The sequence below is a fragment of the Hakea prostrata genome, chromosome 3, assembly GCF_041222555.1.
Source record: "Hakea prostrata isolate BN-2017 chromosome 3, UWA_Hpros_2, whole genome shotgun sequence".
Taxonomy (NCBI): Eukaryota; Viridiplantae; Streptophyta; class Magnoliopsida; order Proteales; family Proteaceae; genus Hakea; species Hakea prostrata.
In genome coordinates, this window is record NC_142602.1 from 64,150,208 (window position 1) to 64,171,812 (window position 21,605).

A 21,605-nucleotide genomic window follows, 5' to 3' on the forward strand; every position below is an offset into this window, starting at 1 on the left:
CATTAGCCGACTTTGTAGTAGAAACTACTTGCACCGGTGGAACCCACCATTGAGGATCCCATTATACCAACCACTTGGGAGGTATATGTGGATGGTTCGAGTAATAAAGATGGAGCGGGAGCTGGAATTCTATTAAAAAGTCCAGCGGGATTTATTATTCGATATGCTTTGAGATTCGCATTTGAAGCAAGTAATAACGAAGCGAGAATATGAGGCTACGATAGCGGGACTTCGGTTGTCAAAAGCATTATCTATTGCAGATGTTACTATTTATAGTGACTCTCAACTTATAGTCAACCAAGTCCGGGGGGAGTATGGTATTAAAGAACCACGCTTGCGAAATATCAAGAGATAGTGCGGGCATTTCAAAACCAATTTCGGAATTTGAAGATATCTCGGATTTCGAGGAATGAAAATTCGGTGGCGAGATGAGCTATCCCGACTAGCCAATGCCAAGGAAAAGAATCTAGACCCTTCGGTCTACATTGAAGAGATAACTTTTCCAAGTTATCATGAGAAAGAAATTTCTTATATTGAAGCGAACGTTCTTTGGATGGATCCGATAATCGAGTATCTAAGGGATGACAAATTACACGAGGATCCGGTAGAGGCAAGGTTGATCAAGATTCGATCAGCTAGATTTGTCATTCGGAATGGGAGACTATACAAAAGATCTTATGCTTGGACCCCTTATGAGATGTATAGGCCCCGAAGGAGCAAAATCAGCTTTGGTGAGGTTCATGAAGGAATTTGTGGAGCTCACATGGGTGGACGAGCCCTGGCTCACAAAATTCTGAGACTTGGGTTATATTGGCCTAAGGTCCAAGAGGCTGCTATGGAATACGTTCGTCGATGTGGTAGCTGTCAAATTCATGCTACGATGTCGAAGCGCCCGGCGGAAACTATGACTTCAATTCTAAATCCCATTCCCTTTGCAATGTGGGGAATTGATATCATGGGCAAATTCACCAAGGCATCGGGCGGACGGGAATATCGATAGTAGCAATTGATTACTTCACAAAATGGGTAGAAGCCGATTGCACTGGCGGCAATTGCTGAGAAAAAGTGGAGAAATTTGTGCTTGAATCAATCATATATCGCTTTGGGATTCCAAAGATTATTGTCATCGACCATGGTACTCGGTTCGATTGTCCACAATTTGAGCAATTACTGTGGAACATATATGATCGAGCATCGTATGTCCTCGGTGGCATACCCCCAAAGCAATGGACGGGTAGAGGTTACTAACCGAACGCTACTGGAAGGAATAAAGAGAAGACTCGAAGGCGACAAAGCTTCTTGGGTCGAAGAACTTCATAATGTCTTGTGGGCTTATAGAACTACGGTTCGAACACCCACGGGGAGAAACTCCATTCAGGTTGGCATATGGATCCGAAGCATTGGCACCGGTGGAGATAATGGCGGGGACATTACGGGATCGTGAGTTCGAGGAAAAAGCAAATGAACAAGGGCTGCTTGATAGTCTTGATTTGTTGGACGAAGTTCGGGCAAAGGCAATAGCACGAACTCAACATTATCAAAGAAGGATAGCGTCTCATTATAATACTCGAGTGAAGAATCGTCGGTACTTAGCCGGAGATTTGGTGTTGAGAAACACCCTAGCTTCCGACCCGCGTCACCAAAGAAAATTGGACCCTTCTCAGGAAGGACCTTATATGGTTGTGAAACCGGTCGGTTCGGGGAGCTTACGGGCTGAAGAACATCAACACCCGAGAAAAGAGTTGGATCGTTCGTGGAATGCTAGGCATCTCAAAAGTTTTATCCTTGAGGATGATTTCAATTTTGTTCGCGATGTAATCATTTTCAACTCAATCAATGCAATTTTTGGCTTTCAACAAACTATCTTTTGATTGGGGGGCATCATACACCACATTCAAGAACAAGATCCAACTATAAGGCATCGGATGAAAATTCGTGTGGGTCCTTCAACACTTATGGAAATTTTTGGACTTTCTTAAGTCGAGGCATCGGATGAAAATCCGAGTGAGTTCCTTTTGCAAGGCGTCGGTTTGAAACCCGAGTAAGTTCCTTCAAGACTTATTGAATTTTTGAATTATCCTTAAGTAAAGGCATCGGTTTAAAACCCGAGTGAGTTCCTTCTCAGACTTATTGTATTTCTCCGGAAATCCTTAAGTAAAGCCATCGGTTTAAAACCCGAGTGAGTTCCTTCTCGGACTTATTGTATTTCTCCGAAAATCCTAGTAAGGCTCGGTTTAAAACCCGAGTGAGTTCCTTCTCGGACTTATTGTATTTCTCCGGAAATCCTTAAGTAAAGGCATCGGTTTAAAACCCGAGTGAGTTCCTTCTCAGACTTATTGTATTTCTCCGGAAATCCTTAAGTAAAGGCATTGTTTCAAACAACTAAGACCTAATGCAACAGCGATTCAAGTGGCTAGCAAAGTTCAAGATAAAGTTAATTTCTTATTTCTTCAAAAGATCCAAAGAGGCCAGTATCAAAACAATTACAAGAGCTGGATACAATCTTCGGTCAAAAAAGAAAGTCATCATAGGTGATTTGTTAAGAAGTTATACAAGATCGACGCGACTTTGCTAGAACAAACATATGAGTCAACCATTGGTGGGGATTCAAGGAAAAGAAGAGAAGAAGTGAGGATTACAAAAAATATTTTGGTATGCATAAAATCCTCCGCAATTTCATACTCTTTGTCCGGCTTGTCCGAGGAGAAGCATGGTCCTCGACCAAACTCGCATTCGGGACAAGCTCGTCATAATTGACTTCTTCCGGGGGGAGAATAAACGGGAGAATCTTCCGGATAATGCATAATATCTGGATCGGAAGGTGGAGGATCAATCTTATCCTTGGTCCAGTCGGGAGGAGGAATACCCGGGTCGGTAAATACTTCGGGATGGCAAACAACCTTTGTAGGGAGTCGTATCAAAATGAGGATCCTTCCTTAATATTGATTCCCATACTTCGTTCTCACCATCCCGATGCGCTTTGCAAGTTATAAGCATTCAGCATATCAACAAAAGGCTTCTTGTGTAAATACTTGAAGACGCGGCTCTGCGAACATCGGTTGGAAGGGATTCGGGCAAAGGAACGACAGCTTGCCTTTCGGGTAACGTTTCAGATCCTTTGGCTCCCGACTTTCCAAGCTGTTCGCTCCGATCGCCGGATCTTCTCCCTGGCATCATCCAAGTCCGACCGAAGACGACCAATCATCGAATTTTTTTCTCCTGCCACCTCCCAAGCTAGATTCCGAAGGCGAGCAATCTCAACATCTTTAGCTTCGGAGATTTCCCGAAGCCTAGAAACTTCATTGCTCAACCTCTTGAGCCTAATGCTTCTTCCACTTGGTTGTGGAAGTTACCAACAAGACTCCTGCAAACAACTTCCGAGTTAACGAGGAGCGAGAAAAGTAATTTTTCAGAATCGAGAGGATAATGAAGAAAGACTTACATCACCGGTGACTTCGTAAAGACTTCATCTGGAAGTTTGGAAAGAAGCTGCGCTCTCGGAAGTCATTCGAGCAGCGGTACACCATTCCAACGCTCTGTCAAACTCGTTTGACACTAATTCGAGCGAAGGATGAGAAGGATGAGCTACACCAAGAGAAGGATGAGCTGCATCACTTGTCACCCGACGGCGCTTCCTAGTGGCAAAATCCTCCAACTCGGAAGGAGAGGAGGAGGATGCCAAACAAGCATTGGAGATTGGAAATAGGAGCAGCACCTGCTTTGGGACCACACCTTCATCGAGACGCCAACATAGTTGCCTCGGATGCCCGAAGAGTCTCTTTCGGGGGTGCACCAACAGTCACCAGCGGGGGCGTCGGCGGCACCATCGGCAGCGGAGTGATCAAGATCTTCTTGGGAAAGACGAGCGATCACTTCGGGCAAAGGAGGCGCGGGACGGCATCAATAGAAGCTGTGGGAATCGACTTGAAGATTCACCGGCAGCGATCGCCTTACGCTTGGAGGATTCACTAGCTGAAACCACCTGCACTGGCCCCAACCACCACCGACGGAACGATTTTCTTGCAAGATTTTGCTCCGATAAAGTTTCGGGTTGATCTTGGGAGCCACTATGCAAACAAACAAGCCGTATCGGTACAGAAATAAAACGACAACAACAAGAGGGAAAACCCTAGTTTTTTATCACTTCCAACAAAACCAAATAACTAAACCCCAAGTATAACTACTGTGCGGTTTACTCGGGGGGAAGTGGGGGAAAGAGATGAGTAATCAAGAAACTCACTTGTTCGGAAGTTGATAGAGCTATTGTTGGAGTACGAGGAATACGGAAGCGGGCCGAAGGACGAAAGGTCGCTTTAACACTTTAGCAAATCTAACTTGCGAGAAGGCGGGATAGATGGAGAGTACCCACGAAGGCTTTAAATAGCCTCGGGTATTAAGACGACGGTTGAAGGCTAAGGACAACCGACGACCTAGATCGAAATGACGCTTCGAAATCCGCGGGAAAGCAAGATCAACGGTCGGAGGGATGCCACATGGAAACATGTGGAAACGAGCACCTGATGCGAGAGATACCTCCAATCGTCGCACCGCCATTAAAATAATGGATGTATTTCCGATTCATTGGAAACGGTGAATGGTATACAAAAGCAAGAAAACGTTTGAACTTCGCGAGAGGGAAACGTGCGGACTTTGCAATAAATGAAGTAGTGGAGAAGATTAATGCATCTTCCCGAAACGCATCTTCACAATATTTCTACAAGATTATTATTCGGCGAGGAATGTAAAGTTAAGTGATGAGTTTTATCATTAATACTTTGATATTCAAGGCAAGATTTCGGCGGGAGACGGGGGAAATATAAAGGCCAACATGAAAAAGAAATGTCTATTCATTAAATAGAGGGTAAATCTTTACAAAAAGATAACTCCCTAAGCCTTTTCTTCATTGTTGCCCGAGGGACCCACGGTCGGGAGGACTTTTCTCGGGATCATGAGAAGAGCCTTCCTCAAGAATGGCATCGGCTGAGTCCTCTACAGCAGCAACTTGAGACTCGGCTTGTGATTTCTCCTCTGGAAGTGCCGGCTCGTCGGCCGGTATGCCTCATATTGAGGGTCAGGCTGGAAAAGGATCATCTTCTTCCCGAGCCCGGTCAGGAGATCCATACCAACTTTCCCGAAGACCTCTTTGTGGCACACCTCACGAAAGGGAGCGATGTCGAAGGCGGGGATTGATCCGAGGATTCGCTCCCCAAACGTCATTACGCCCCAAGCGATAAGCTTGAATGTTGTAGATACCTAGCAGCTCGGAGAAAGGTACGATGTTCGGGTATTTCCGAACACACTCCTTCCGAAGCTACGGCTTTATATGCTCGGGCTTGCTAGGGATCGCCAACTTCGGATGTTCTTCGAGCTCCCTACTTTTGAATTCAAGCTGTCACCAAACAACGTGGCAGCTGCTTTTTGCTTCTGGCCTCGCGCTCGGCAGCGGCGGCACGAATCTTTGAAGCTTCGAGGGCCTCCTTGAGGGAGATCACTTCTTCCTCATGCTTTTCTGCAGCTCCACGGCGGTTGCGATCAGCTGGTCTATTTCAGAATTGGCTTTGGCCAAATTCTCTTCACGGAGTTTGCGACAAGGAGTTGGTGCGACCAACCCGGCTCAATGCTTCCATGTGTTGATAAAAGCTCAACACAACATTCTCGGGAAGGCGGAAAATATCGAGAAGAAGTCATAAGAAATTATGAAAAAATAAGTAAGCAAGAAGACCGGTACCTTGTAGATTGACTAACAAGGGAGGTGTCATCCGGGGCTTCAAATTCACGGCGTTCGAAGGAGCAAGGCGAGGGAGCTCCATTCTGCAGCTTTCTCGGGATCCCGAGTCACCCTGTCGGTCGGCTTCGGGGTCCACCGGGGGTGGAAGACCTCCTCACCATCCGTTGAAGCTTTGGATTTTTTATTGGAGGGAGCATCAATTGTGTCATGCCTCCTCTTGGTTCGGGCGGAGGAAGAGACATTAGACCTCTCCACCATCGGTTTCTTCCCTTTACCCGAAGCATCAGCCACGGGCCTGATATTCTCGATACCCCTATAAGAGGGGTCGGGAGAGGGAATAGAAGCCTCTTGATCTACGGTCAAGGCTCCGGGCGATCGTTGCTCGGCTGTCTGCACGGCCCTAGCGGCCTTCACCCTGAGGCTTTCGGGGTTCATTCTTGGAGGCACTTGCAAAGAAGAATGACAAGAGTCAGAATTAAAGACATATCACTTCAGTAAAATTAAAGGATGGTGGTTAGAAGCTCACAATGAGCCAAGCCCCAGTACTGAAGGATGGAGTTATACTCCACTTCAAGTCCATGTATCTCTTGATACCATGGAATGGATTTGACCTTCCTGACGGCCGCCTCGTCTTCTCTGGATAAGGGAAGGCCTCGGTTATTCTCGGAAGAAGAAGTACACCTCCTCCGGGTGGTTGGGAAGTTAAGATCCGATGGAGGCGCTCGACAGAAAAAGTATCGTTCGCGCCATCTTTTGTGGTTAGAAGGGCAAGTTCCTTTGACAAGGATGCTGCCCCTCCAATAAAGTTCAGCCTTATTGCGTTTGGATAGAAAAACCCATCCGGGAGGATGGGGGATGGGAGATAGAAAGAACATGAAAATGTACAAAGAGAGAAAGAGATGGCGTAATGCCAAGTTCAAAACACAAACCCAAGAAGCCGACGATGAGATGCCAGCTATTGGGGAGGAGCATTCCGGGACAAAAGTTCCAATGATTTAGAACTGCGGAGAACAAAGGATTAAAAAAGGAAAAGCGAACCCCGCTTTCCAGTGCATCTATATACAGAGAAAATTCAACCCTCTTATCAGGGTGGGGAGCCCTAACCTTATAAGAGGAAGGAAAATCAAAATCTTGGACAGCTGAAAGAAGGGTTTCCTCATTGTAAATGGAGGGAACAGAGCCAGGTCCACCATCGGACTCGGAAGTTTGAGGCTGCCTAGAAGACTCGACAATCTTGGAAGATCCAGACTCGAGAAGGACAGGAGAAGTTTCGGTTTTTCTTTCTAAACCTTTTTGAGAAACTTCAGCGAACTCGCGCTAGAGGACAGTTAGGGTTTTGTTATCACTATCCGACTGTTCGGGAGTAGGAGAAGCAAAAGCCTCACTGCTATTGCCAATACTCGGTACTAGAGAAGCCCTATCGTCCGCCATTACTTGTTTCAGTACACTACAAAAATAAAAAGACCAGTAAACTTCATGATTCAGTGAGGCGGAAGCTTGAGAGCAAGAAGGTGCGAAGCAGACAACAAAGGTTCAAATTCCAGAACGGAAGAATGAAACCTACGAAGACAACGAACCGCTTTTAAAACTCCCGCACGAGTGTTCGGGAATCTGAACGATCGAGATTGATTCAAAATCAGCGATCAAGATTGAAAGACGTTTTGAAAGTTTGAACTCACGAATCCGAAATAGGCGTTCGGAAACCGTCGCTTGGATGACGTGAGCCACGACAGATCAACTGCAAGGAGATATGTGGCCTTACACTCACAACGCTCGAGGAAAAGTGACCATCGCATTAAATGTGATATGACATTTAATGAAGCACGCAAAGATTATCACCTGACGACGAACCCAGTTAAAAACCAAGCCCTAGGGATCGACCGAACGCTTGGTCTGGGGGGCTCGTGATACGGAGAGATTATGATCAGACCGGGTTCATACCTGGTCCGACCCTCGACCCCAGTTGAGACGGAGAGAACCGACTCGCTCCCGAGCGAACCGGATCCAGAAGATGGCTTGCTGAAGAAGAAAGCTTATTCGGCTGCAAGCGCGCCCTAAAATCCTACTTATGGATTAGGGTAATCACCCTAATGATGGCCGACTCGAATTGACGGCTGCGGATAATCATTATCGAAGGGATAATCATCACATAACCTAAAGGTTATCTCAGGAGTCCTCTACTAGTCCAAACTAGTAGAAGTTTATTGCTCAACGGATCTAACTGTTAAGATCCAACGACTACCCGAAGAAGGCTCAAGTGCATCCAACGAAGGAGATTCGAAGGTACACTCTATATAAACCTCACTACCATACAAGGTGAGGGAATGGAAAAGAATAATATCTGAGACTCAGGTTTAGATACATACTGATAGACCTAAACTATCAGCGATCTGCTATCTAGATCACCTTTCCCAGTTCTTCATTCCTTAGCTCTGCGCTTCTAGCAGAGCCGTTTGTGATTAAGTTCATCAACTGACTTAGCCTTCGGAGGTGGACTCCCGACCCCAGCGGTCGGGCCACATCTGACGCTTTCGTTTTGCAGGACATCATGAGGAGATCTAAGGGCTGAGCAGATTTTGGACGCATCAAATACAAAAAAAATTCATATTCAAAACCTTGTTAACAAGTAAATCGACAATAATTTAGTATTCAACAAAAAAAAGAAGTATTTTTTTCATGTTAAAGAAAATGATGTTATAGTTACAAACATAGCTATATGTTTTTAATAAATTTTTTTGAAATATCACAGTAGATTTGTTAGATATTCATGATGAGAAGTTAGGGTATAGATTTGTTAGATATTAATTCTTTATGTAATAGTTTTTATTATTTATAATATATTATCTCGCCTTAGTCCAAAAACAAAATCAATATTTTATTGAACTAAAAATGACTTTGTTGGAAAAAATAAAAATTACCTTAAAAATAATATAAAAAGTGAATTTATAGTCTAATATGATCAAAGTGACTAAATGTCAAAATCAAGACTCATATCAATGTTAGTATGAAGATCAGGGTAAAAATCTAGTACTGTAGTACATGATCATCGTCAAATTAATATTAAGATTAAAGCCAAAATTAGAGTCAGGATCAGGGCCAAAATCAAATAGATGCTTATTACATTGGTAATGAGGTTATAATTTATTTTTATTAATTTTCTACAAAACATGATCATGTTTCTAAAATTTGACACGTGTAAAGTATCCACCCAAATGTATTACAATTAATTCCTCTCCATGTGGGTGGAGGGTCCAGAGTCTTTAGACTCAAATCAGGGCCAGGATCAGGGCCAGGATCAGGGCCAGGATCAGGGTCAGGATCAGGGCTAATATCAGGGCCGGGATCGGGGCCAAGATCGGGGCCAGAATCGGGGCCAGGATCAGGGCCAAAATCAGGGCCAAAATCAGGGCCTGGGTCAAGGCCAAAATCAGGGCTTGGTTCAGGGCCAAAAATCAGTGACGGGCCGGGATGGGCTGGGCGGGCCAGAGAGTAATCCCTGGCCCGCCCTTGGCCCTAGTTCAGGGCCAGAATATTTTGGCCCTAACCCGCCCTTAGGGCCAAAATCTTTAGCCCAAGCCCTATTCGGGCTCAGGGTGGGCTTAGGGCGAGTCAGGGCCACCAGGGCCAAACTTGCACCCCTATTTGCTAGCATTGAAGTAGAAGATTTGATGGACAGAAAATCTCACGGATGTTTGGGGATCTTCCTTGGCCTTGGAGAGAGTGCTCTAGGGTGTCTCTGATGTTATCCAACAACTTAATGACAAAGTGGCTCGAATTAGACCGAAGTTTTGAATATATAGGGCTTTAAGAACCTAATTTCCAAAAAGTACCAAAATTTTCTCTGGGATGGTTGGTCGCTTGGGGGTGACCAAGGGCAGGCTGCCAACCTATACCTTTTTCTAGAAATTTGAATTTTGGTCTCCGAAAGCCACAAACTCCTCTTGGGTCCTTTTCCAAGTTATAAAAGGGTCTTACCTAGTTTTGTAGGACCTTCCACTTGTGTCATCACTACACTCATGGTCCATCTACCAAGTCCATCATCATTCAAGTTGCATCTTCTTCTAAAATCTGCCAAGGTTTCTATCAAAGAATCATCACCATCTACTTCCATTGGTTCCAAGTTAAATCCAATGGGTTCAATTGGGATGGCCTATAGTTGTCTTCTTCTTTCACTTCAGGTTTTTGGACCTACAATATAGATTTCCTAGTTAGGGTTGTGAGGAATTTCACACACTTGGGCAATATGATTGTCATTATGCATAGTCATGAACCCAATCATTATTTGGTTAAATTGGTTGCTCTGTTGTTGCATCATATTCCCTATTATGTTCAAAACATCTTGCACAATCACAACTTGGGGAGCACCATGAGGATTTACAGTAGGTTGATCATTAGGGTAACTCTGATTTTTAGTAGTACCGGGAAGTAAAACCCCATTAGGGTTACTCCCATTCACATTTTGACCAATCGAAGCATTTTGGTTCCTTGTGTGTCACCATCTTGTTATTTCAGTTCAAGACAACCAATCAATTTTTCTTGTAAAAAACTCAATTATAAACCTCAAGCATGCATATAACACTTAATTCATCAATATAGGTCATCAAATAATCAATTATATGCATGAAATCCCAAAATTTTCCCAACAACCAAAAATCAGCAAAGCGTGGCAAGGCTGGTCACTTGGGGGGACCAGAGCAAGTGACCAAACCTACCTTGTGTGAAAATTGGGCTTTAGATGTGGTCCACAAGCCTCATTTTGTTTATTCCCATTTTGCTCCAAACGTATTCCTAGCTCTGGAGAAAAGTTTTCTCTTGCAACCAAAGGTGATTTTGGGGCTTCCTTGAGCTTCTATAACGCCAACAACTTCTCTTTAGATCATCAAACAAAGGTATGTCATCGGTTAGCTCTCAGATAATTCAAATCTTTTTACATTTTTGCTTCTAACCATGAGATAAGTTATGATTTATGTTAAAAACATGTCTAGGAGTACCTTTCTTTACTTCCCAACCATTTTGCACTCAGTGCCATACTTCAACATCAAGTTTTTGCATTCTTTGATGAAATTTTTACTATTCATCTTAGACTAGTTACCTATTTGGTGAAATTCTTCCCAAACTTCATATGCATATGGATTCTTGTTTGAAACCACCTCATATAAATCTGATTTACTTCAAATCATGATTCCAAACTTCCCATTAGACTCATGCTTCATGATTTCAAATTTTTCCAAAAATCACAACCTTATTTTCTTTGCCAAAATGCCTCTTGCTGAATTTTTTTCCTTCTTGCTTGGATTTTGGTGAGTTTTTAACTTGAAACCATTCTTAACTCACTAATCCTACTCCAAAACATAGTCCAACCCATTCTTAATTCACTAATCCTACTCCATACTGGTACATGGATCTACCACAAGTTACGGTAAGCCCCCATTGTTTTCCTCAGCTGTATGATATATGGGAAGGATCTTTGAACCGGAGCTCATGATCTCTTCTTCCACCTACAAAGTCACATGAAACAATGATTTCCCAGAAGGGTGAGCTCAAAAGAACTCAACGAGTAGTTTACAACAAATAACCAATATCATAGTCCAAATCAATACATTAGATGATGCAATATGATATGAGACAAAATGCAAGTATGCAATTATACTCTGATAGATGCTAGTTTCTAATGGAAGACATACATTAAAATAGAACACTATCCTCCTTTGGGTAGGTCTCGTCGCTTTGATCTTTCACGAGTTGGTTATTGGTCTTGAGATCTCGGGTAAGGGGTCAAGGCATTCCTCTCGGACTATCACCATGGTTGAGGTTTAGGTCACTGCTCTCTCACCACCATTGGTATGAGTAATGGTGCATGTCAGAGTTATACCTAGCCCAATACAAGTCAACTACTCAGTCATAGCAACCTAGGTTCAGATACTTCCCCTCGTGCACTCTCACAATCTTGGTTTGGTATCCTTCCCTACTAGAGTCATCGTATCCTATGACACCAACCAGCTCGAACTACACCGACTCTTAACCCTATTTGTCATCCACATATAATAGACATGAATCTCTCATGTCCTCTCACGGGTTGGCTATTGGTCTTGAGCGCCCATCAGCCCAAGTCTATTATTTGAAATCCTACCAATGAATGGCTCCTCACAATGTAGTTGTGTCTTTTCATGGGTTGGCTACCAGTCTTGAGCACCCACCACCCCACGCTACTGCCACGAATCACTCAATATCAATACCCATGTTGATAGGGTGTGACATGATGGGGTTTCTAACCAAACACAACTAGACTTCCTAGTTATGACATCCAATGATTGTGAAAAGTGCCAAGGGGAATCATAGGAGTGTGTCCCTACCACCTCCACTGATGTCCCAAGACAGAAACACTCGAATGGTATTCCCCAATTCACAATCACAACTTACATTCACATCACAAGATGGATTCAATCACATTCTCAAATCACAAGTCAATCTATGTTCATATAGTCACATGTTGATCATATATCAATAACATCATTAATCATCTATATTCTGAAATTATAGAGTCATAATAATCATTCCTAAACCCTAAAACAACATGTAATCATATAAGCAAGTTTCATAACAATCAAGAATGTAACAATGGTTATGTGCAAGTGAATGTCCTCACTTTGCTATCAACTTGTAACCTTGTAGATTAGGTCAAAGAGTGAGTTCATGCATCCCAAAAAGTCCTATTAACATATTGGTTTAAAGTTAGAAACAACCTTTAAAGGTATGGTGTTGAAAAGAGAAATAAACAATCGACTTGGCAGTGGGTGGGTTTCTTTGGTGGTTTGCTTGGGGCAACCAAAGCAATCAACCCAACCATGAAAATTTCCAAAGCATGGGTGGGTCGCTCGGGGAAACCAGAGCAATCAACTTGACCTCTGTGTACGGATATATTTGGCTCAATCAATAGGAAACTTCCCATTTGGGTTCTAAACTACTCCGAAATTATTTAGAAAATTTTGAAATCATACTAAAACATTATCTAATATATTCTAGAGATCAAACATAGCAAAAAGAATGAAAATCTAACAATTTCTATATTAGGTCTTCTCTGAAATCTAATCTTTAGATTCACAAATGAGCTTGAATGAATGTGGATTCACTCTAAAGTAATGAGGATAGAAGAATTAGGTCATTACAACAAGTAGAAATCTTCTTCTAGGTCCTGGCAATAGGAAGAATCAATCAAAAGGAGAGAACTAGGACAAAGAAGATGAATACTAACCTTTTAGAAAGCGAAACAATGATTGGAAACCTTGACGGATACATTCCATACATTCCTTCACGTTGGAGAGGGTTTTTAGATGAGCTTTGACGTTCTCTGATAGGCTTTAGAACATAATGACATGTTTTAGAACGAAAAATCATTAAATAGGGCTTCAAAAACATCAATTTCCCAAAATACCATTTTCCCTGAAGCTGGGTGGGTCGCCGGCGACTAGAGCAAGCAACCCACCCCTCATACTTTTGCTCTAGGAGTGGAATTGAGGCCTTGAATACCCTAGCTCAGTCTTGGATCATTTTCTATGTTATAAAAGGGCCTTACTTGATTTTTTCGGACCTTCTACATGTGTCTCCTTTTACTCTTGACCACTACTAAGTTCACACATCTGAGGTTTTTGGACCTTAATTGACATATCCCATCAACTCAAGTAGTTTATCCAGGTCCAACGGTCCCCCCCGCCTTTCCCCGCACTATGGGTTTTGGCTACAGGATTTTTTGTTTTGTTTTTTGGGGTTTCACACACGTAACATGTGTTGTCACAGAAGGGGAATTCTCCACACGTTGACAAGTGTCCATAGCAAGATCACCATCAATAACCCTCCTTGGGAACATGTGCCGCTGACCCCACACGCATATTGCTTTCCACATTTGGGTCCACCAAATCCTCATGTTGAGTGCAAATGTGTGTAAGGGGATAGAGGCTTCCATTGGACATACTATGACATTGTTCTCTTTTTTATTTGCATATCTTTAAAATGAGGTTTGCACTAACATGGTTGTGAGCAATTCAGCTAAGCAAGTTTTATTGGATTTGGTTGAGGATTTGAATTATTTCAAGTTTTGTTGATGGCTCATAGATAGCACATCGAGGAAGTGTGGCAAGGGTTGTATTCTCTGGGATTCGGTTGGCTCTTTTTTGCAGCTCAAAGCAAGTTTGGACTAGGAGATTCGGTAGTGGCTATAGAGTTGGAAGCAATTAGAGATGGATTATTGTTAAGGAGATCTATGGAGGTTTCAAACCTTCAAGTTAATTCCGACTGTTTGAATGTAGTTTTAGCACTACATGGTCACTTCTCTTCTTTAGACGGGAGGAGTCTTAGTTTAGTTTTAGATATTAAGAGGTTGTCCACCTCTTTTCAACATATTTATTTTCATTACATTTCTTGAAAAGGTAATATGTTTGTGGACTTCCTTCCTAAAAGAGCATCTAGACTCTTCTTGGTTCAACCTTAGTAGAACGTTCCAACCAAGGAATTTTTTTTGGCCGAATTTCGGCAAAATATCGCTGAAATTCGGTGATTTTGCCCCCCGGCGAACCGAAACCGGGGGGTGAAACGAGATTTGCGGGATATCACCGATTTCTCGACGATATCTCTCCTTTTTCGTAGTTTATTGCCGAAATCGGCGATATTTCGCTCTTCTGAGGCAGGCGGCGGTCTCCGGCGTGTGTCACCATGCTTGCAGAGTTGTGGTAACCGATTTTTGCGTGTTCCTAGAGAGAGAAAGAGAAAAGGAAAGAGAGAAAGCTTGGTGTTGAGATTTGTTCTTGTTTTTGAGAAGAAATAGTTGCAGAAAGAGGAAAAAACTAGTTGCAAAGATAATTGCAAAGAGAGGAAGAAATAGTGGCAGAGATACTTGTTTGGGACGAAGAGTGGGAGGAGAGAGTATTTTGTTTGAAACTTTGAATATCATTTTATTATTGTTTTCAAATGACTGATTGATGTATTGCAAGGATGTTTAATATTTTTTTATTAACTTTTGAAGCTTCACATTTATGGTGCATAGATACTCGTACTAGATGTTTGACAGCTTTGCTTTATGTGGAACCGATAGTGTGCACTAAATTTCTTTTTAAATACTTTTATTATGGAAGTGGAAGGAATTGTATAATGCAGTAAATGTATTTTCAAATATTTTTATTATTTTCTGTTGAACGAAATCCCTTTTAGAGGCAGCGATTCGGCGAGATTTCGCCATATCGCCCCGTTCGCTAGGTAGTGAACCTAGCGAACCGGGCGAACTTTCGGTCCTTGGTTCCAACTTATTTATCATTGAAACTTTTTGTTATTAACTAGATCCCTTGGTCCATTTGTTTTTATATAATACAAATTTTTGTTTTTTACCAAAAGGGAAGTATCCATCACAACTACCAATTAAGTGTTGGAAGGAATTACCACCAATAGGTCGCACTTGCCTAAAAAGTTGAGAAACTTCACCCAATACTAATAGAAACATCATTTTCAATATTCCTCCCATTTATTAACACCATTTTCAAAATTTCCGTCATTAATGGCACCGTTTTCAAAATTCCTCCCACTATGAACACCGCTTTCAAAATCTCTGTCAAGGCACCATTTTCAATATTCCTCCCATATTAACGCCATTTAAAAAATTTCCTCTTTGATGACACCATTTACAAAATTCCTACCATTATTAACACCATTTCCAAAATTCGTCATATTCTAAACGCCATTTTTCGAAATTCCCTTCATAGCACCATTTCAAAATTTTTCCCATTATTAATTCCAATCAATTCTGAGATTGAATTTGAAGAAATGGAGGGATTTTTCATGGAAAACAAATTGCATTCCTCTAAAATCAAAATCTTGCAAATAATCTCTTCACCGTAAATCTCGTTACTTAGGACTGTTAAATAATTTTAATATGATCATATTACCCTTAAATATAAGAACATTTGAACTTTATTTTCAAAAGCTTTTTACATGAGCCCTCTCCATTTTCATAGGAAACAAGGCACATCCCCTCTAAAATAAAAAACCTTGCAAATACCCCTTCCGCTGTTAACCCCGTTACTTAGGACTGTAAAATAATTTTAATATAACCATATTACCCTCAAATATGATAATGTTTGAACTTCTTGTTTCAAAACCATACCACCTCACTCCTCACAGTTACTCATGATGCCTCGTAATCTGTCATCATCACTACAATCAACGCCCACAATTACCACCAGAGGAACATTTGAGGAGAAGTAGTGCGTACCTCATCTTGAGGAGAAGAAACGTTGCAGGAGAAGAAGAAAAAAAAATCCAAGTGAGGTACGCACTACTTCTCCTCAAATATCCCTCCGGTGGTTTTTTGTAGGCGTTGATTGGCAGTGGTGATGACAAATTACGAGGCATCGTGAGTAACTGTGAGGAGTGAGGCGGTATGGCTTTGAAAATAAGAAATTCAAACATTATCATATTTGAGGGTAATATGATCATATTCAAATTATTTTACAGTCCTAAGTAACGGGGTTAACGATGGAAGGGATATTTGCAAGGTTTTTGATTTTATAGGGGGTACACCTTGTTTTTCATGAAAATAGAGGGGGCTCATATAAAAATTTTTTGAAAATAAAAAGTTCAAACGTTACCATATTTAAGGGTAATATGGTCATATTAAAATTATTTAACAATCCTAAGTAATGGGGTTAACGATAGAAGGAGTATTTGCAAGGTTTTGATTTTAGGGGGGGTGCGGTACGTTTCCAATGAAAATGGAGGAGGCTCATGTAAGAAACTCTAACTTAGAAAGGGAGGTTGAGTATGATATGGGATTCCTTCATTAGCCCTACCAAACGTGGGAACCTATCACCTCTTCGAGTCTTCTGACTGTCATCTAGTTATTCCTATGATTTCTTTTCTGTCACCGTTTTGTCTATTCCCACATCGCCCGGCCTCTCTAGACGGTGGATGCCACCTCTGGCACCGCACCTGCGCCCTCTCCTGCCTCTACCACCACCATTTCTACGAACCACGCTCTGCCAGCTTTCATCTGGGTTTACTTTTGGAGCAATCCGCACCATCGTTGGGGCAACTTCCAACTGCAAAAGAATATTTGAATGAAAAAGAATAATTTTTATGGGAAACTCAATAATTTTTATGGAAAACTTCGTCGAATCTTACTACAACTTCTCTTGCGTGAAGGACTTTCACTTGATAATGACTGAGATTTTAAATATAATTAAATTTTTCAAGACAATGAGTGACAATTTGGTTGCACTCCAAAGTTAGATCTTTTGTGTTCCATCATTTTAGATTCTAACCATAGTTTTCTTCGTATAGAGATCAGATGAAGCATTAAATCATCCGATTATTAGTTTTATTGATTCTGAATTTAGAAATATCAATCAAATTCTGATTCTTGGTATCATATTTCGAATCTCAAGTTTTATAAATGTGATAGCTGAAAAGTCTGAAATAGAATACAGGGTTGGTTGAGTGGTAAAATCTATACTTCTCACTGATTCAACTCATAACAACATAAATAAACCAGAACCAAAATTCAATTTAGTAGGTCCAGTTCAAGTCGAACCGTTCCTCATTCTTGATATCTGAACTGCCTGATTTCTAAATTCCTAGTCTATTTATATTAGAGAATAGAGTTTCTCTTTATTTTATGTAAATCCATATGCCCTTATTTGTAATTTCATGTCCCCTGATCTATGATGTATGATCTTACAGCTATAAATATATGGACTGGTTCATACTTGTAACCAGTGGTTTCAACAAATCTAACATGGTATCATTTGCCTTTAGTGATCCCCTGTGGTTTTACGGTTGTAATTTCTTGCCTTTTGTTTTTTTTTTGTTTTCTTGAAACTTGAGCTGTCTTGATTCTTGAACCCTTTCTTCTTCTTCACGTTTTGTCTTGGTTTTGTCCTCTTGTCACCTTGTTTCTTGAGCTTTCTTGTTCCAACACCTTCTTGGAGCTTTCTTCTTCACGTTTCCTCTCTTGCTTGTTCGAGTCTTTCATTTCAGATCTGTGTCTTCCGTTTTCTGATCTGTCTTTTGTGTTTGCTAATGGAGTCTTGTATATCATTTCAAACATTCATCATCTTCTCAATGTCAAGCTTACCTCTGATAATTACTTGATTTGGCGTTCACAGTTTCTTCCTATCCTTACCAGTACTGGATTTATGAGTCTTGTTGATGGTTCTGTTTTACCTCCTGATCCTTTCTTGGATTCAAGCTCCACATCTCCTGTTGCAAATCCGGCTTATCTTACCTGGAAGATGCAAGATCAGGTTCTTCTCAGCTGGTTGTTGTCTTTATTAACTGATGCCGTCCATTCTCAGGTTGTAGGACTTCGCACTTCTGCAGAAGTATGGCAAGCTCTTTCTTCAGCTTTTCTTCCTCTCAAGCTAGAATCATGCAATTGAGGATGCAATTACATTCAATCAAAAAAGGATCAGACTCAATGGCTGATTATCTCCTCAAAATCAAGCGCATTTCTGATGCTCTTTCTTTGGCATCTCAACCCCTCTCAGACTCTGATCAGGTTCTTTATATTCTTGGAGGTTTAGGAACTGAATATCAGGCTTTTATCACTTCTGTGACTACCAGAGATACTCCGATCCGTGTTGTTGATATGCATGGTCTACTCTATTGTAAAGAAATTCGTATAACCTCTGCTTTGCAAGATATAACAAACATTACTGCGCAAGTGGCATCTACTTCTCTGTCTTCTATTCCACAATCTTCACGGCATTCTCAGTCTTTTGGTTCTAGATTTCATGGTAGATCTGGTGGTACATTTTACTCTCAGAGAGGTCGAACTAATGGCAGATATGGTTCTGGTGATTATTTTTGTTACATTTGTGGAAGACCAGGTCATCTTGCTAAGTTTTGCTATCAGAGGAATGCTCATACTTCTTCTCATCCTGCTACACATTGGACTCCTCATGCTAATATGGCTCAGACTTCTCATTCAAGTTCTGTGATGAATTGGTTACCAGATTCAGGGGCCTCTCATCATATTACATCCAATTTAGATGCTATTAGTTCTCCTTCCGAATACATTGGTGCTGATACTGTTAGAATTGGGGATGGATCAGGTTTGTGCATTCAGAATATTGGTGACTCTAATTTCTCTGTTTTTGATAATTCATTCAAGCTTTGTGATGTGCTACATGTTCCCTCGGCTTCTCACAATTTATTGTCTGTTAATAAGTTTGCCTCTGACAATAATGTGTTTTTTGAATTCCATACGAATTGTTTTCATATTAAGGATCCTTGCTCGGGCCATGTCCTCCTCACATGAACTGTTAAGCAAGGTATTTACACTCTTCCAGTGGTGATGAATTCTCCTAATACTGTTATGGCTTTGTCTGCTATTTCTGCTTCTCCTGAACTATGGCATATTAGACTTGGTCATGTGAATTTTCCCACTGTGCACAAAGTCATTAAGCAATATCAATTACCTTCTGTTGGTGCTAAATTTTTTGGTGTTTGTGCTCCCTGTCAACTTGGAAAGTCACATAGACTCCCTTTTCATCTGTGTAATTTGCACACTACAGCCCCTCTTCAGTTAATTCACTCAGATCTATGGGGACCCTCTCATGTACTTTCGAAATGAGGGTCACCGCTTTTATGTGTCATTTGTTGATGATTTTACAAGATTTACATGGATATATACTATAGCCCATAAATCTGATGCTTTGCGTGTTTTTCAACTCTTTAAAGCCCTTGTTGAAAATCAATTTTCTACATCCATTAAGAGTTTTCAGTCTGATTGGGGGGGGGGGGGGTGAGTTTAGAAGTTTCTCTACTTTTCTTCAAACTTGTGGTATTAGTCATCGACACCCCTGCCCTCACACTTCAGCTCAAAATGGCAAAGTAGAACGCAAACATCGTCATATTGTTGACATGGGGCTCTCCTTGTTAGCTCATTCCGGCTTACCTCTACGTTTTTGGGGAGATGCTTTTACTACTGTTGTTTTTATCATAAACAGACTTCCTTCTGTTGTTCTTCATTTTGAGTCACCTTTCTCTAAAATTTTTCATCGTGCCCCTGATTACAAGTTTCTTCGAGCTTTTGGTTGTTCATGTTATCCTTTTCTTCGTCCATTTAATAGACATAAAATGGATTTTCGATCTGCTTCATGTGTTTTTGTTGGATATAGTCCTCAACATCATGGTTATCGGTGTTTGAATCTTTCAACTGGGAAAATCATTATCTCTAGACATGTTGTTTTTGATGAGTCCTCTTTCCCTTTTCATTCTATCACACCCTCTGCAGTTCAACCTACTTCTTCCACTCCCCTAGTGATCACATCTTCAGTGTCCTCTCCTTTTTCACCTAGGCATTCTGCTTCTCCTATTACTTCTCCCACATTTTCTTCTTTATCTCTTAATAAGCTTCCTAATTCTTTGCACACTGGGCCATGTACCGTTGCACAATGGGCTGCATGATTCTTCTAATATTGGGCTGCATAATGTTCTACCCAATGAGTTGTCTATTGTTACTCATGATGGGCCATCTACTGTTCAACATACTGGACTGCATGTTATCTCCAATAATGGGCTGCTTGGTAGTTCTAATGGGCTGATTATGTCTTCTCATGGGCCACTTGGTGAGATTCCAATTAATTCTGGTATTCCTACTGGTCTAACCAATGTTTCTACTGAGTTACAAGGTGTTGCTGATGATGGTTATAGTCTTGAAGCTGAGATACATGATGGTGTTGCTTCTCTTTACTCGGGTGATGATAGAGGAGGTTCTCCTTGTGATGCTGCTGCTGTTGGGCTTTCTCTTGGGCCTGCTGTTGTTGATTCTAATGCTGCTAGTCCTCCATTTGCTGTAGTTGATTCTAATGTTTCTAATGCTAGATATGGGCCTTCTACTGATTCTATTATCTTTGATGGGTCTGTAAATAATATTGATCGAACTGTTCTAGGGACTGTTGATTCACATTTACTTTTGGATAATTCTTTACATATTGATGGTGTACCTTCCCCTTCACACTTGGTTCATAGTACACCTTTTTTGGTTGGTTCTCGGGTTCATCCAATGATAACCCGATCTCAAGATGGGACTCGCAAACCCAAAGTCCCCAAGAGTTATTTTGCAACCCGTTATCCATTGCCCCTTGCTCTTCTTGCCACTAGTTCTCGTGATGTTGAGCCGACATGTTATAGTCAAGCTGCCAAGTCTAGTGTGTGGCGTCAAGCCATGGACAATGAATTTAATGCTTTATTAGCCAACCAAACTTGGATGCTTACTCCTCCACCACAAGATCGACGTATTATCGGTTGCAAGTGGCTTTTTCGCATCAAGCAAAAATCTGATGGTACAATTGAACGTCATAAGGCTCGTTTAGTAGCTAAAGGATATAATCAAGAGTATGGGTTGGACTATGATGAGACGTTCAGTCCAGTTGTCAAGCCCTCTACTATTCGTCTCATTCTTGCCTTAGCTGTCTCTCAAAAATGGGTAGTTCGGCAACTTGATGTGAATAACGCATTTTGGCATGGACACTTGTCTGAAGATGTTTATATGCATCAACCACCTGGATACATGGACTCTCGGTTTCCTTCACATGTTTGCAAATTGGAACGTTCCTTATATGGTCTCAAGCAAGCTCCAAGGGCTTGGTTTCAACGTCTCAGTTCTTATCTTACTCATCTTGGTTTTGTGGGGTCCAAGACAGATTCTTCGTTGTTTATTCGACATCATAGCACTAAGACTCTCTATGTGTTGGTTTATGTTGACGACATACTTATCACCGGACCCTCTTCTCATGCTATTGACACCTTGATATATTCCCTTGCTTTTGAGTTTGAATTAAAAGATCTTGGTGTTGCAAGATATTTTTTAGGCATTGAGTTGATTCCCTTA